The 18344-nt window shown below is 40.4% G+C and overlaps 1 protein-coding gene across 1 annotated transcript in view; it reads right to left on the reverse strand.

The window, feature by feature from the left end:
• Window positions 1-18344, reverse strand: part of LOC122447240 (ATP-binding cassette sub-family C member 4-like) — a 914448-nt gene that overhangs the window by 810030 nt on the left and 86074 nt on the right. The gene's annotated exons all lie outside the window — the stretch shown is intronic.

An 18344-nucleotide genomic window follows, 5' to 3' on the forward strand; every position in this document is an offset into this window, starting at 1 on the left:
TCAAAATGCAAAGTACTAAAAAAATACATACACCCAAATGTTTATGGGGGTATGGAAAAAGAATCTTTAAAAAAGTGAATATATGTATAACAGATTCAGGTACACATGAAGCTAACACACTATAAATCAACCACACACCAAAAATTTTTTTTTAAATGGTCTCAACAAGGACCTACTGTAAATAAATAAGTAAATGGAAAAAAAGATAAAACTTCTCACCAAGACACAAATGACTTCACATGGACCACAATGTGGAGTCACATACTGCAGACACTAATACAATTCATTAGAACCAAAGAATATATATTAGACAAGATGACAAGAGTTTAATAACTACAAGCAAAGCTATAAACTGTAAATGTACCACAAATATTCACATCTGTACATACATTCTACCAGAATCAGGGCCCCAAAGGCAACAACAGTGACAAAGATGGCACAGATGACATCTAGATACACAGCGAGCCATCGGGACGTCATCAAAAGCAGGAACCAAGCCTCTGGATTTGTGAACCATAATAAGTATAATGCATAAGCAGAAAAACCATGTTAGCTGCTTCTCACAAGTGAGAGCATTTTCTCAGTTGAGCTACAGAAGACTTTACATAAGGCAGGACAGCAAAGTTACACACCCAAGAAATGTGAAGATTTCAGAAAACTAGGTTCTAACACAAGACAACATATGGGACACACAGGAATCAGTCCAGGAAGCATGTATTGAAAACGTCAACCCACAGGTTATCAATAGAAATATGATCACAAGAAGGAAGATGGAAAATCGTCATTTCCTGCAGTGATGGGCCTCAGTGTGACGATCCTCCTCTCACAGGGCCGACTGCTCCCAGCTCTCACACAGCAGAGAGCACAGCTCATACTGTTTCCGGCACCTTCTGCCCTCACTACAGGGCCCTGTGGTGTTTACTCTTAGAGGCCAGTGTCTATGTGACCATCAGCTGACAGGATCTGCACGTGACTTTCAAAATGCCATTTTATCTTCAAAATACAATAATGATTGGAAATTTTGGCTCGAATTTTATATACTTAGAGAAAATCCTGAATTGTCTACCTAGGGAAAAAATCTTCACTGATAAAAACATAATCAAGTGGGTGGCAAATCAGGAAATTATTTTCCTCAATCACATCTGCCACCCTCCATGCTCTGAAATGAGTCAGCCTGGAGGGCGAGAACAGCCACCACCTGGTTCTGTAAATAAAGTTTTATTGGAACACAGGTACAGCCATTTTCTGATGTATTATCTTTCCCTGTCTTTGTGCCACAACAGCAAAGGTGAGTAGTTGCAACAGACACAGTATAGCACACAAAGCCTACAATATTTTCTATCTGGATCTTTGCAAAAAAGAAAAGTTTGCTGTCTCTTGCTCTAAAGAGACAGAAGTCCACAGGGCACAGTGATGCAAGGACAATGCAAGCCAGTCAAGGGAGAAAAGCAGGGCTGTGAGGTGGGGGAGGGGGAGCATAGAGTGGGTGCTGAGAGGAAGGGTGGGGGAGGCGGGTGTGCAGAGGGGGATAAGGGGAGGCACAGAGAGAGATGCTGGCCAGCCAGGCCACCCGAGAGGGAGTCAGCCTCAGAAGGCAGCAGATCTCATCCTTAGAAATTATCTCCAGAAACCTACAGACCTGAATGCAAATCCTGGTGTGCATCGAACACTTCCTGAAACTTGTGTTCAACTTTATACGCCCGGATGGTCCAGAGTCCCCGGAGAGAAGATGCTAAGTGGGAAAACACCACGCTCCGTGCTGGGGAAGCAGAGACAGACACACAGAGAAAGTCAGGGAGACTGGACGTGAGGAAACCACTGCCTCCTGGGCCCTGTGATCATACGTCCCGCCAAAGGGAATCCTCCATGTGACCCTAAACTCCTGTTCACACAAAGCTTCACTTTAATGACCTTGGAATGAAAGATTCTCTTTGAAACTATCTTTGATCAAATTCAAATCACAGCTAGATTTAGATAAAGAAATTCTTGTTCTTTCATCAGGATCCTCTCAGACATGCCTCCCTCTAAATTTTTCTGGCATCTCACCAGGTGGGAATTGTTCACATTTAAAAAATACATATATTGAAGTATAGTTGATTTACAATAATGTGTTAGTTTCAGGGATATAGTATAGTCATTCAGTTAGTTTTTTCGATTATATTCCATTACAGATTATTGTAAGATACTGCATAAAATTCCCTGTGCTTTACAGTAATGACTTATTGTTATCTAGCAGTGTGTCTATTAATCTCATACTTCTAATTTGTTCTTCCCCCTCTCCAAATCCCCTTTGGCTACTGTAAGTTTGTTTTCTATGTCTGTGAGTCTATTTCTGTTTTGTGTACAGATTCATTTGTATTATTTTTAGATTCCATATATAAGTGATATCATATTTATCTTTCTCTTACTTTACTAATAATAATATCCCCTAAGTCCATCAATGTTGCTGCAAATGATAATATTTCATTCTTTTCCATGGGTGAGTAATTACTGTTCACTAATTTTTGAATCAGTAGCATTTTAAAATTTAATTCCTCATTAGAGTCCTCACCACTCTGAATTTTGGTGAGCTACCTGTGGGCCATCTCCTCCTTAGATGAGTAACCTAAGGTTGGGATAGAGTCAGTACATCCCCCACCCTGGACCAGACCCAGACCCAGGACAGGGTGAGACGAGTAAGGGAGCAGACAGTCTGCCGTCTCCCCGCTCCTGGGCCTCTCCCCGCACCTGCGCCAGGAGTCTCTGTGCGGGTCACAGTGCATCTGGTACCGCACCGCCCTTTTGCCTACAGGACCAGGCAGGTGAGGAATCTCTGCATAGTCTTGACTTCTGCTCCAGGAATCTAATTGACGTTTTTATAACTGCCTGCTGGATACCTGTCCTGCTGTTCTGAGGTCACAGCAGCATGTGACACTCACATCAATCTTGTAGAATCTGACACTGGCCTCTGTGTCCATTCTCTTTTGAGTGACTTCATGTGGGTTTGGGGTCTGGTGTCACATCACTGACCATTCATTTCCCACCATCTTCTCTAAGAGCACACTGACCATGAGCACCAGGGTCAGGCTCCTGCCTGTCAGGGAACAGGTGGGCTGCAGGCTGCTGGGCAGGGAGGACACTTCCTGGTGGGGTTTTCATTCCCCACCATGAATGAGGATGTAACTTGCTGTTGTCAAGGGCACATGGTGAGCCTGTGACCTCAGTCTGGCTGAGTGATAATTTGTGCTGTATCAGCAAAAATACTGACATCACTTTGTTACCTGTGCATCTCCTAGAGAAGACCCGTTAGTACAATGAGGTTGTTTACAGGAAGTTAGTAATGTATCTTACAGAAGGCTATAGAGACTTTATAAAATGATGGGGAAAGGATCAAGGGGGAAACTCCATACTGTTCTCAGGTCCTCACTCCTTAGTCCAGGATCTGAATGCCTGGCTGGTACAGTTCAGTCGGTACCGACATGCACCCGGGCACTGCCCGTTTGGAGGGCTTGAGGTACAAACAGGTGAAGACACAGAACCTCCTTTTGTGTTTAGTGTCCCCAGCTCTATAAGGAAGGAAGGAGCAGGCTTCCTCCTTGTGAGACACTGGGGCTCAGAGAGGGTGGGAAGCCCTGGGCTGGGGGAGGACAGCCTGAGCAGGGAGCCAGGTGACCATCCACTTAGCCCTAGGATGAGATGGTTGGAAGGCATCACCAACTCAATGGACATGAGTTTGAGCAAACCCTGGGAGATGGTGAAGAACTAGGAATGGGAAGCCTGGTGTGCTGCATGCAGCCCATGGGGTCAAAGAGTCGGACATGACTGAGGGACTGAACACCCCCATCACCACCACCTAGATAGAGAACAAAAACATTCTAGCCAACTGGCCACCACATTTGGTTATCTGAGGTGTGCAGGATGGGGTACCTGGATTAAATGTATTGTCTAACTTGTTGCAGCCTACTGGGTGCAAAAAATCCAAATAATCCACAGTGATAGTGCCAAAGTTCTCAGACTCTCCAGATCAAATATTGAGAAAATCCTGTACTGCTTCTTGACAAATGCCTCAGGAGAAGCCCTTCTTTCCACTTCCATATGAATGGGAAATGGCCCTTGCCCCAGGCAAAAAGTCTGTCAAATATTCTTTCTGGAACAACCCCTCTCTCAATGTACCAGAGACCTGCTTTGCAACAAGACTGTTGAATGACTCATTTCATGAGTCACCTCAAACCATAAAAGGTCTGAAGCCCTGTCTACACAGAAGACTGGATGGAGCTCATCACTTTCTCTTCTGCCTCCTCAGGTCCTACCATACTACTCAGTCATACAGGTAGAATGTCACACACACCTGGACTCTACTGCTCCCCATCCATCCAAACACCTCGCCAAACTCGACCTCACAGGAGGTTAGCTGCTTCTCTTGATGAGTGAAAATGTCTTCTACAGACTTTATGAAACTGATGATCACTATCCTTTTTGCAAATAAAGATAAATACCTCAAGTGTTTATTATTAAAAACAAAACATACAAATGCCACAATAAAAAAAAACAACTCCTCTGACTGGATGAACTGAGATTTTTGTCCGCTTAGTAGATACAGAGAAGCATTAGACTCAATATGTGTCTGTTCTTGGCTTGGTTTCTAGAAGGTTAAGTTGGTATTAATTTGCAATAATTATTCATGGTTGAGGTCTCTGATGCAAACATATTATCTCCTTAATTTTTGGCTAGTGTTTTTATAAAATTTTAAAAATATATAACAATCTATTTTCCTTATTTTTAATATTGATGAAATGTGTGCATTAATAAGAGAAATTTGATTATTTCATCATCTGTGGTTACCTGTAGAATAGACTAATTAATCATAAAATGTGTTCCCCATTATTGTTTTTCTGCTGCACCTTGCAGGATCTGGTTTCCTAACCAGGGACTGAAGTGGTGGCCCCTGCAGTGGAAGCACAGAATCTTACCCGCAGGACCACCAGGGACGCCTCTCTTTCCCATTATTCTAAAACTAGGAAGGTGAATGGAGTAATCAACTAAATGCATACTGGACAGATTCCCCTCCTGTGTTCTCCTAGGGGATTACTTTCAGCATCATTTATATGAATAGCTCTGAGAAAGGGGTACATAAACAGTGTGGTGTCACCCCAAATACTGACAATGACAAAGAGGAAACCTGAAAATAACAGGGCTTATCTTTTCAGCAGGGCTTCCCTGGTGGCTTAGACATTAAAGAATCCACCAGTGATGCAGGAGACCTGGGTTCAATCCCTGGGTCAGGAAGATCCTCTGGAGAAGGGAACAGCTACCCACTCCAGTATTCTTGCCTGGGGAATTCCATGGACAGAAGAGCCTGGTGGGCTACAGTCCTTGTGGTCGCAAAGAGTTGGACATGATTAAGCAACTAACACACATATTTTCAATACTTTTAACAACTGCAGCTTACTAGAACATGTGAAAGAATGTATATTTTCAAATATATCACTTCTGATATACATTTCCTGAGGTCTTCTTTCCTTTTCCTAATCTTTTCTTTTGCTTGTCATTTCTGGTAACTTTCAGTTCAGTTCAGTTCAGTCACTCAGTCGTGTCCAACTCTTTACAACACCATGGACTGCAGCACGCCAGGCCTTCCTGTCAATCACCAACTCCCAGAGTGTACCCAAACTCATTTCCAATGAGTCGGTGATGCTATCCAACCATCTCATCCTCTGTCATCCCCTTCTCCTCTTGCCCTCAATCTTTCCCAGCAATAGGGTCTTTTCAAATGAATCAGCTCTCTGCATCAGGTGGCCAAAGTATTGGAGTTTCACCTTTAACATCAGTCCTTCCAATGAACACTCAGGACTGATCTCCTTTAGGATGAACTGGTTGGCTTTCTTTGCAGTCCAAGGGACTCTCAAGTGTCTTCTCCAACACCACAGTTCAAAAGCATCAACTCTTCAGAGCTCAGCTTTCTTTTTCTTTTTTTTTTTTTTTTAATTTATTTATTTTAATTGGAGGCTAATTACTTTACAATATTGTACTGGTTTTGCCACACATTGACATGAATCAGCCATGGGTGTACATGTGTCCCCCATCCTGAGCTCTGCTCTCAACCCCCTCCCTATCCCACCTCTCTGGGTCATCCCAGTTCACCAGCCCTAAGCATCCTGTCTCATGCATCAAACCTGGACTGGCAATCTATTTCACATATGATAATATACATTTTTCAATGTTATTCTCTATTTTCCTTCTACATTAGTTTCAACATGATGAGATAGTTTTAAGGATAGTATTAATACAGTAGATACTCTATGTTAGGAAGTATGTCATTAACAAGACAGAAATGGTCCTTGTCCTCATGGTGCTCACATCCGTCCTCCTTGGGCTAAAATGCAAAGTGCAGCTGACCCACCCCCAGCTCCATTTGCCTTAAGGGCCAAACCTACTCTCAGGGGCCATAATTTTCAATCACCTAATGTTAACAGTGAGAAATTCCACAGAACAGTCTGCAGAATTTCAGGGGTCTGGTTAACTGCAGTATGAATGGAAGACAGCCTGCACTGCCCTCCCAACCTGAGCACCCTGTACTCACTTGTACATTCCAGGCGTTTCACATCTCGTGATGTCTCTAAGAAATACCACCGAAGAACAAAGAAAATGATGCCAAGGGGAATCACAGGTATAGCAGTCCAAGGAATTGCAGCCACCATCACGACCACGACACCAATCACAAGTAGAAATATCTGAAATAGCGAAAATAGAGGCATTCGTGTCAAGGATACTTTTCAAAGATAAACTTTGTTGATTTGTTAGGATTAAACTGCTTTCCTTGAAATTTGTTGAAACTGTAGGGAATGGTTTCCCTTCCAAAGAAATAAAACTAAAGGTGGTCCTCATGATGTTTATTGCATGAACCAAACACTCTGATAAGAACTTTCTAGGTATCAGCTCTTGTGACACATTCAGTAGCCCTTTGAGGCAGGATTTACTATTTTTAACAGATGAGAATATTTGAGGTTCAGAGAGTAGGAGCTGCATCTCAAACTATCAGGAGTCAGCAGGTGTTGATTCATCTACTAGAGAGATGAGTGAGCATGTATCAAAGATGAGGAATCCAGACACCTCAGCTATCCATGTAGGGATAAAGAAGTGGTTAATTACAAATTCAGAGTAACATATCTAATAACAGTATTATCTAATTTTACAAATGGAGACAGTGAGGCACAAAGAGAGGAAAAGCAACTTGCAAAGGACATTGCAAAGCCTGAGTCACAGAGCTGGGAAGCCCATGTCATGAGCCATTATGACATATTTAAGCTTGCCCCCAATATACAGCCATCTTTCTATCATTATACTAAGTATTTAAAATGTCCATTCCAAAGGTTAGCTATTATAACAACACCAGATTCCATTTACAATGGATGTACTGTATGTAAGGCTCTGTCCTGAGTTCCATGAACATTCTCTTAATCATTACATTATCCCCTGAGATGGCATTCTCTTGGGAAATGATTTTGGTCTAAAAAAGACAGCAGGTAGAACAGAAAATGATATCGTTGGTTGATGTTGATTTAAGCATCCATTTTATCAGGAAAAGCATGATACCCTGGAGGACAGTATCAGGCAATAAGAATACAACCAACATTTAGTGTCTGTCTGCTATGAAAGTGGGGTGAGGTGGTAGGGACTTGCAGATTCACCCAGCCTGGGCCAAGGTCTCTGAAGTTTATGATCTCAGGTGGATACAAATCCATGGTGATCTACACAGGGTGCTGGGGAAACACAGGGAAGAATATCTGAATATTTGTGGACAGTTCTAAGACTTATGACTGATTTTATAGGCTTGTTTACCAAATAGAAAGAATGGCATGAATGACTTGCAGGCAGTAATCACAGTTGATGGAAATTTTGACCAAAAAGGAACCAGGATGAGAAGGTTGAGATGCTTGTCTGAGTTAACACTGGTTGTTCTTTAAGATAAGAAATATGAGGTTGGCAGGGTAAGTGGTTGTCCTAAAGTATCCCAGGAAGGTATTGCTTATCCTGAAGAAAGAGAGGAGCAGTTTATGCTCAGGGAATCCCAGAGCCCCAGCTGCAGACAGGAGGAACAAACAACCAGAAGTGTGACTCTGTGGCCAGGAGCCCTTGAGAACCAAACTGCATGATCTGGATGGAAACCCATGTGCTTTTCCTGTTTCTCTCCACCTCTGCTGTGGTATCAAAAGAAAACTCAGAGTGAAGATGATGGAATTCTGAAGAAATAAATGCTAATCATAAGTGGAGAAAAATAAGGCTTTCTGACCTCCCTATTAGACCTATTAAAAAACAATTTCCTACAGCCACTGGTTTGACTGTGCATCCCACTATGCTACAACCTTCATGTTCATGGGGAGGGGTCCTTCCAGCTCCTTCTACGTCTAGCCTTTAGGCCACTTGGCTTGCCATTTTTGTCAAAAAAAAAAAAAAAGAAAAAAAACTACTAAAATGTCAATTATAAAAAAATGCAAATTACTGGTTTTTAGCAGACCTGCATCATTTGATGGATAACATTCATCCATTTCAATAATCTGGCTCTCCCCAGGTGGCTTCCCTGTGAATCAGTCATTAAAGAATCTGACTGCTATGCAGGAGACCCAGGTTTGATCCCTGGAGAAGGATATGGCAACCCACTCCAGTATTCTTGCCTGGAAAATCACATGGACAGAGGAACCTGGCAGGCTAGAGTCCATGGGGTCAAAAAGAGTCAAATAAAACTGAGCAACAAAATCACTCCAGGTGAGGGCCTTTTATGACTAACCCAGCCTGGCAGGTAACCTGGGAAGCAGAGGTAAGATCAAAATGAAGGACTCCATGGAAGCTGGGTCAATGCTTTTTCCTTAGGTACCCACTGAAGACACATTACTAATGCTCCCAGAAGCTCTGGAGTTAGGTTCAGATTTCATGGCCCTAAATTCTAAAGCAATTCAAAGAGGATGTCTCTAACAGCTTTATTACACACACACACACACACACACACACACACACACACACAACATATTGTTTTTCCAAGTAGCTCAGATGGTTAAGAATCTGCCTGTAATGCAGGAGACCCAGGTTTGATTTCTGGGTTTGGAAGATCTCCTAGAGAAGGGACTGGCAACCAACTCCAGTATTCCTGCCTGGAAAATTCCATGGACAGAGGAGCCTGGCAGGCTACAGTCCATGGGGTCCCAAAGAGTTGGACATGACTGAGCACTTTTCCTTTTATATGTATATACATTTGTGAATCTTTTATTGCCAGCCATCTCAAACCCCTTATAGAAGCTTGTAGAAGATGAAAATAGTATCTAAGCAAAAAGTTAATATCTGAAGAAGGAAGCAAAAGATCCTAGTGTACAATAAACACATAATAAATCCCTTCCTTGAAGCCAACTTCATTTCTTTCTCCTACATTCCCAGGAATTCCAAAAAGCCCAATTCAAGCTACATACACAACTCCCCCCACCTGGTTGGATCCCAGGCCCATTTGATGGACCACATCACCATGGCCAGTGCTTCTGCACCTCTGTCACACTATGGAACAGAGACAGTGATGGGTATATAGAAAGAAGCATACTGACCCAGAAGCAAGTGACCCAAGTCCTGATGTCCCCCAAATAAGGAGAATCATTATTTTTATATATTTTTATATATTTCCCATTTGGACCACACCATTTGGGAAATTCTATCCAAAGTCTATGAATCCACATGCACAAATAAAAAAATTCTTATATGAACTCTTTCACTCGAGAGAAAATTGTGATTTTTCACAATTCAAAAAAATTCTTCAGTTGGCAGAGGATGACAATCTATACCTGGCGGAGAAACTCCATTAGCCCAATATTGTGCTGAGATAGGGCTTCCCTGGTGGCTCAGATGGTAAAGAATATGCCTGCAATGTGGGGAACCTGCCTTTGATCCCTGTGTCGAGAAGATCCCCTGGAGGAGGGCATGGCAACCCTCTCCAGTATTCTTGCCTGCAGAATCCCCAGGGACAGAGGAACCTGGAAGGCTATAGTCCATGAGGTTGTAAAGAGTTGGACATGACTGAGCGACTAAGCACACAAGCTTAACACTAACCAAGGGTCAGTGCTGAGTCTTCATGTAAGGAGATACAGTAGCTTGCACGTCTCAAGAAGTTTAGAGATCAGCTCTGGTTCTCAGATCCCTCCTTCGTCACCACTGTTTCCTTTGATATCATTCAACTCATTTAACTCTGTTAAATTAAGACATTATAAAATGTTGGTGAGTCTTAGCTATATTATGAGTCTGAGCTATACAAACCCTGGACTTCCCTGGTGACTCAGATGGTAAAGAACCTGCCTGCATTTCAGGAAGACCCTGGTTTGATCCCTGGGTCGGGAAGATCCCCTGAAAAGGAGAATGGCACCCCACTCCATTATTCTTGCCTGGAGAATTCCATGGACAGAGGAGGCTGACAGTCTACAGTCCATGAGACTGCAAAGAATCGGACACAACTGAGTGACTAACATGCATACACACACAAGTACAAACCCTAAGACTAAGCTTTTCTATACCTTCCCTTTGCTTGGGATACATTAATCACATTCTTCATCCCTCATTTGGCTGCCTTGGATCTTTTCACAACCATGTCAGCTCTGGGACCTGGATATCCTTCAATTCACTCTCAACTGAGAGTCACAGCTAACTCCACTGAACAGTGAATGGTGGGGTTTGGGTCACACTTTGTTAACCAGCACAACAGGAAGCTTTAGGGAAACATGGTCTATTTCTTCCTTCATGTTTAGTGTATCTCATTGATAAATAGCTTCCTTTCCACTTCTGTCAGGGTTCAACCTTATTGCCAAATTTAAGTCTGGAGTCCCCTTATTTGATAATTTAACAAGGTACACCTTAAAAAGCACCATTACAGGGAGATCGACTCAACATTCTGTGATAATCTATATGAGAAAAGAATCTGAAAAAGAATGAATATATGTACATGTATAACTGAATCACTTTGCTGTACATCTGAAACAAACACAATATTGTAAACCAACCATATTCCAATAAAATTAAAATAATTTTTTAAAAAAAGTCTTTAAAAAACTAAAAGTCAAGGGTTTTGAAATCCATCTTATAAATAAAAGAAAAAAACAGCATATTAAAATATGTAGAAGAATGAAAATAAGAAAAAAAAATAGACTCTTGAAAGTCCCTGGGACAGCAAGGAGATCAAATCAGTCAATCCCAAAGGAAATCAACGCTGATTATTCACTGGAAAGACTGGATGCTGAAGCTCCAATACTCTGGCCACCTGATGTGAAGCGCTGACTCACTGGAAAAGACCCTGATGCTAGGAAAGATTGAGGACACAAGGAGAAAGGAGCGACTGAGGAAGAGATGGTTGGATGGCATCATCCACTCAATGGACATGAGTTTGAACGAACTCTGGGAGATAGTGAAGGACAGGCACACCTGGCGTGCTGCAGTCCACGAAGCCGCAAACAATCAGACACAACTAAGCAACTAAATGACAAAAGACTTGAATGAAAAAGAAGGCTAACTTCTAAGCAAAAAAATCAACAACCACAAATCATGGTTCTTTGAAATCACCACAAAAATGCAAAAGGAAAAATAAAAAGAGAGAGAGAGAGAATTTACAATTCACATGAATTAAAGGAGGATAACACAAAAGATTGGGCTTCCCTGGTGGCTCAGATGGTAAAGAATCTGCTTGCAATAGGGGAGATCCAGGTTTGAGCCCTGGGTTGGGAAGTCCCCCTGGAAAAGGAACTGGCAACCTATACCAGTATTCTTTTTTTTTTTTTTTATCAGTTGGATGCTAATTACTTAACAATATTGTAGTAGTTTTTGCCATACATTGACATGAATCAGCCATGGATTTACATGTGTTCCTCATCCCGATCCCCCCTCCTGCCTCCCTCCCCACCCCATCCCTCTGGGTTTTCCCAGTGCACCAGCCCTGAGCACTTGTCTCATGCATCCCACCTGGGCTGGTGATCTGTTTCACCCTTGATAGTATACTTGTTTCAACGCTATTCTCTCGGAACGCCCCACCCTCGCCTTCTCCCACAGAGTCCAAAAGTCTGTTTTGTACATCTGTGTCTCTTTTTCTGTTTTGCATATAGGGTTATCGTTACCATCTTTTTAAATTCCATATATATGTGTTAGTATACTGTATTGGTGTTTATCTTTCTGGCTTAATTCACTCTGTATAATGGGCTCCAGTTTCATCCATCTCATTAGAACTGATTCAAATGAATTCTTTTTAATGGCTGAGTAATATTCCATCGGTGTTATATACCACAGCTTTTCTTATTCCATTTCGTCTGCTTGATCGATGGCAATTCTAGCGTGCTCCATGTCCATTGGCAATTTCTATAAACAGTGCTGTGATGAACACTGGGGTGCACGTGTCTCTTTCAGATCTGGTTTCCTCAGTGTGTATGCCCAGGAGTGGGATTGCTGGGTCATATGGCAGTTCTAATTCCAGTTTTTTAAGAAATCTCCACACTGTTCTCCATAGCGGCTGTACAGCATTTATTGCTTGTAGACTTTTGGATAGCAGCCATCCTGACTGGTGTGTAATGGTACCTCATTGTGGTTTGATTTGCATTTCTCTGATAATGAGTGATGTTGAGCATATTTTCATGTGTTTGTTAATCATCTGTATGTCTTCTTTGGAGAAATGTCTGTTTAGTTCCTTGATTGGGTCATTTATTTTTCTGGAATTGAGCTGCAGGAGTTGCTTGTATATTTCTGAGATTAATCCTTTGCCTGTTACTTTGTTTGCTATTATTTTCTCCCATTCTGAAGGCTGTCTTTTCACTTTGCTTATAGTTTCCTTTGTTGTGCAAAAGCTTTTAAGTTTAATTAGGTCCCATTTGTTTATTTTTGCTTTTATTTCCAATACTCTGGGAGGTGGGTCATAGAGGATCCTGCTGTGATTTATGTCGGAGAGTGTTTTGCCTATGTTCTCCTCTAGGAGTTTTGTAGTTTCTGGTCTTACATTTAGATCTTTAAACCATTTTGAGTTTATTTTTGTATATGGTGTTAGAAAGTGTTCTAGTTTATTCTTTTACAAGTGGTTGACCAGTTTTCCCAGCACCACTTGTTAAAGAGGTTGTCTTGTTTCCATTGTATATCCTTGCCCCTTTTGTTGAAGATAAGGTGTCCATAGGTATGTGGCTTTATCTCTGGGCTCTCTATTTTGTTCCATTGATCTATATTTCTGTCTTTGTGCCAGTACCATACTGTCTTGATGACTGTGGCTTTGTAGTATAGTCTGAAGTCAGGCAGCTTGATTCCCCCAGTTCCATTCTTTTTTCTCAAGATTACTTTGACTATTCAAGGTTTTTTTGTATTTCCATACAAATTGTGAAATTATTTGTTCTAGTTCTCTGAAAAGTACCGTCGGTAGCTTGATAGGGATTGCATTGAATCTATAGATTGCTTTAGGTAGTATAGTCATTTTCACAATATTGATTCTTCCAATCAATGAATATAGTATATTTCTCCATCTGTTTGTGTCCTCTTTGATTTCTTTCACCAGTGTTTTATAGTTTTCTATATATAGGTCTTTCGTTTCTTTAGGTAGATATACTCCTAAGTATTTTATTCTTTTTGTTGCAATGGTGAATGGTATTGTTTCCTTAATTTCTCTTTCTGTTTTCTCATTGTTAGTTATACCAGTATTCTCGCCTGGAGAATCCAATGGACAGAGGAGTCTGACAGGTTACAGTCCATGGGGTTATAAAGAGTCAGACATGACTGAGGAACTAACACTTTAGCTTTCATTTTAATACAAAAGATACCATAAGCATTACAAAGAGAATATAATAAACATTGTGCAGATAAAATTTTTTAATTTTAATGTAAAGGACAAATATTTTAAAAATGACATACAAAACTAACATAATGACATAGAAAATCTGAGTAACTGCATATTGATTTAAGAATTTGAATCCTTTTTAAAATTTTACTTTATTTTTTTGGCCATACTGTGCAGTTTGTGAGATCTTAGTTTTCCTACCAGCAATCAAACCCAGGCCCACAGCAGTGAAAGCACCAAGTTGTGACCACTAGACCACCAATGAATTTCCTGAATACATAATTTTTAAATTTCTCAAAGAAAAGACTATAAGTCCAGAGGGCTTCACAAAAACATTGTGCAGAAAAGTGTTACCAAACTTTTCCAGCGTACTTTCCCAGGGTCCAGGATTACCATGATACAAAAACCAGATGATGACTTTAAAAGAAAGAAAAATTGTGAACCAAACTGTCTTAGAATATTAAACAACATACCAATGAACTGAATATAGCAATATAAAAAAGATAATATTCCACAATCTAACTTGACTGGGCAAGTCCAAAATCCTCAGGGTCGCCTATTACAAAGGACAGGCTAGAACACTTGGGCAGGAGCTGATGTTGTTCACAACAAGCAGGATTTCTTTTTACTTCAGGGAGGCTTTGTCCCTACTAAAATCAACTGATTATGGACTTCAATCACATCTACAAAAATACCTACAGAGCAAAAAAAAAAAAAAAAATACCTACAGAGCAACACACAAATCACCTTTTGACTGAAAAACTGAGGAATGTAGTCTGGTCAAGCTGACATTAAACTTACCATTAAAAATGGAAATATTTCCCATGTATTTTCATGAGGATACTTAAGAATTGATGCTTTTGAACTGTGGTGTTGGAGAAGACTCTTGAGAGTCCCTTGGACTACAAGGAAATCCAACCAGTCCATCCTAAAGGAAATCAGTCCTGAATATTCACTGGAAAGACTGATGCTGAAGCTGAAACTCCAATACTTTGGCCACCTGATATGAAGAACTGACTCATTGGAAAAGACCCTGATTCTGGGGAAGATTGAAGGCAACAGGAGAAGGGGATGATAGAGGATGAGATCGTTGGATGGCATCACTGACTCGATGGACATGAGTTTTGAGTAAGCTCCAGGAGTTGCTGATGGACAGGGAGGCCTGGCGTGCTGTGGTTCATGGAGTCGCAAAGAGTCAGACATGACTGAACAACTGAACTAACTGACATACTTCTGGTAACAAAAGCTGACAAAATATTTTAAGGAAAGCAAATTATAGACCAATATCCTTCATGAAAAACAGGTACAGAAATTCTTGACAAACTACACACAGCAATAAATAAAAAGATGCTACATTCATTTTAGTTCAGTTACTCAGTCGTGTCCCACTCTTTGTGACCCCATGAACCACAGCATGCCAGGCCTCCCTGTCCATCACCAACTCCCGCAGTCCACCCAAACCAATGTCCACTGAGTTGGTGATGCCATCTAACCATCTCATCTTCTGTTGTCCCCTTCTCCTCCTGCATTCAATCTTTCCCTGCATCAGGGTCTTTTCAAAGGAGTCAGCTCTTTGCACCAGGTGGCCAAAGTATTGGAGTTTCAGCCTGAACATCAGTCCTTCCAATGAACATCCAGGACTTATTTCCTTTAGGATGGACTGGTTGGATCTCCTTGCAGTCCAAGAGATTCTCAAGTGTCTTCTCCAACATCACAGTTCAAAATCATCAATTCTTCTGTGCTCAGCTTTCTTTAGAGTCCAATTCCTACATCCATACATGACTACTAAAAAAACCATAGTCATGACTAGATGGACTTTTGTTGTCAAAATAATGTCTCTGCTTTTTAATATGCTATCTAGGTTGGTCATAACTTTCCTAACAAGGAGTAAGTGTTTTTTAATTTCATGGCTGCACTTACCATCTGCCGTATTTTTGGAGCCCCCAAAAATAAAGTCAACCACGGTTTCCACTGTTTCCCCATCTATTTGCCATGAAGTGATGGGACCAGACGCCATGATCTTAGTTTTCTGAATGTTGAGCTTTAAGCCAACTTTTTCACTTTCCTCTCTCAAGTAAAGTCTTTTCTGGGAATGTTAAGTTTATCTTTCAAATACCAATCACCATAATTCACATTAAGAGAGTAAAGATAAGTAATTGTATGACCAGCTGAAGAGATGCAGAAGAAATATTTGTTAAAATTCAATACCTCTTCTTCATTTTTAAAAAAAAGTAAAATTCTTGCAATTGAGGAACTAAAAGAAATATTTTCAATATGATAACAGATATCTACCTAAAAATGCAATTAATATTATTTGTAATGAAAAATCACTGATTTTTCCCTGAGAATACAAGATTATATTATCTAACCAATTCTCTTTAACATTAACTGGAAAGTCTAGCCACAAGTCAAGAAAAGGAAATAAAAGTCATAAATATTGGAAATGAAGATACAAAACTGTGATTATTTACAGCTGACATGATTGCATATGGACAAAATCCTATAGAATTAAAAAAATAAAAAAGCATACCACTATTGACTCCATCAATGCAAAGTTAATTCACAAATAAATCAACTATATTTCTATAGACTAGCAACAAGCAAGTGAATAATGGTATCAGAAACAAGACTTCCCTAGTGTTCCAACTGGTTAAGAATCCACCTGCCAATGCAGGGAACATGGGTTTGATCACTGGTTTGGGAAGAATCCACATGTGTAGAGCAGCTAAGCCCATGTGCCACAACTACTGAGCCCAGGCTCTAGAACCAGATTGCTGCAACTACTGGCACCCATGAGCCCTAGAGCCCATACTCTGCAATAGAAAAGCCATCAAAATCAGAAGTCCACCCATAGCAACTAGTCACCACCTCTCACCGCAACTAGAGAAAGCCCATATATAGCAAAGGAGGCCCAGTGCATCCAAAATAAATGAATAAATAATTTTTTAAAAATCCAATAATACTATGAAAAAGAAAATATGCATGAATAAATTTAACCAGAGAAGTGTAAAATGTCTATAGTAAAAATTACAAAATATTTCTAAAATTAAAGACCTAAATAAGCAGAGACACATATTAGTAACTGTAGATCCAACATTGTTAAGACTCAGACTTCTCAAATATTTTACAGCTAAAAGGAAATATTAATAAAATTTTCAGGCTTTTATTTAAAAACAAATTGAAAGGCTTCTAAAATTTACACATAAAAGTAAAAGAATCCAGAATAATTAAAGCAACCTTGACAAAGAAGCACAAAGTTAGACAATTTAAACTATGGGTTTCATCTCTTATTAAAACGTACAGTAACTAAGAATGCAGTATTAGTATAAGGATCAAAATATCAGCATAAACTGCAACTACTGAGGAACAAAATATATCATACAGATTTCCTTAATTCAATGCATAAAAGTCTTTAATAAATGTGTCCAGAAAAATTGGAAAAAATATAACTCAACCACTAATTACTCTTTCACATATGAAATTAGTGCAAGATGCATCAATATCTAAAAAGGTAGAACATAGAAAAATATCTTCACACTTCTAAGGATAGGCAAAGATTTCTTAGGATACAAAAACATCAACTGTGAAAGAAAAAAGGTAAACATTAGACTTCATCAAAATTAAACCTTGATCTCCACTAAGGATAAAAATGGCAAGCCACTGACTGGAAGAAAATATCCACAAAGGACTCGTATTAAATATATGTTAAAAATAAACACCCCAAGGGGGATTTGAGGAAGGGGTTAGGGAAGGGATCCACACCACAGAAATCTCAAAATGACAAACTCATTATTCAGTGGGAGAGGCTGGAATACTCTCTACACACTTTCCCTGACATCCCTACACAACAAAATGCAAGGGTCAGAGGTGCTGAGACAAGTAAAGGCTGTAAAAGCAAGTGACCCATAATAACCTATTACGCTGATTCTCAGGCTTCGTTCTCAATATCCAGGTGCACTGGCCTGTTCTTCTGTGCTCCCCTTTCTGGAAAGAAATGACTGAGGACACCTCCTTCACATTTTCTTTTTCTTGGGCATTTTCACTTCATAAAACTGCAGTCAGTGCGTTGTGTGTGCTGAGGAGGGAATGACACAGCATTACCTGTGTAACACACAGCATTATAGCTGTGGCGAGGTGCTCTCACCACAGCCGGCATTGGTGGCTCAAGGGCATTTGCCCTTTGTGTCCATGAAAGGACGTGAAGACTCAGTTCAGCTCTGACAAGCTGCTGATTTTGTTTTTTTCCCGCTGAATGAGGGATGTGTGGGGAATAAGCATGTTACAACTTAGTTTTCCTCAATAAATTACAGTGTTTTGCTGGGAGCAGCTGTGTGCAAGTTCACACGCCCCAAACTTTTTTTTTTTTTTTTAATTAAAATGCCTAAACCTAACTTCCACATCTCACTTTCAGTTTTACTTATTTTAGCAGTAGGAAGACTCCTTGGAGGTGATGATTTCAATGACAAGAATTGTAGATAACTGAGACTTCTTACTCAGTGTTATTTGGGACTTTGGCAAATTGTATGAAAATTACATTACTCTG

This window comes from Cervus canadensis, chromosome 9 (genome assembly GCF_019320065.1).
Source record: "Cervus canadensis isolate Bull #8, Minnesota chromosome 9, ASM1932006v1, whole genome shotgun sequence".
NCBI lineage: Eukaryota > Metazoa > Chordata > Mammalia > Artiodactyla > Cervidae > Cervus > Cervus canadensis.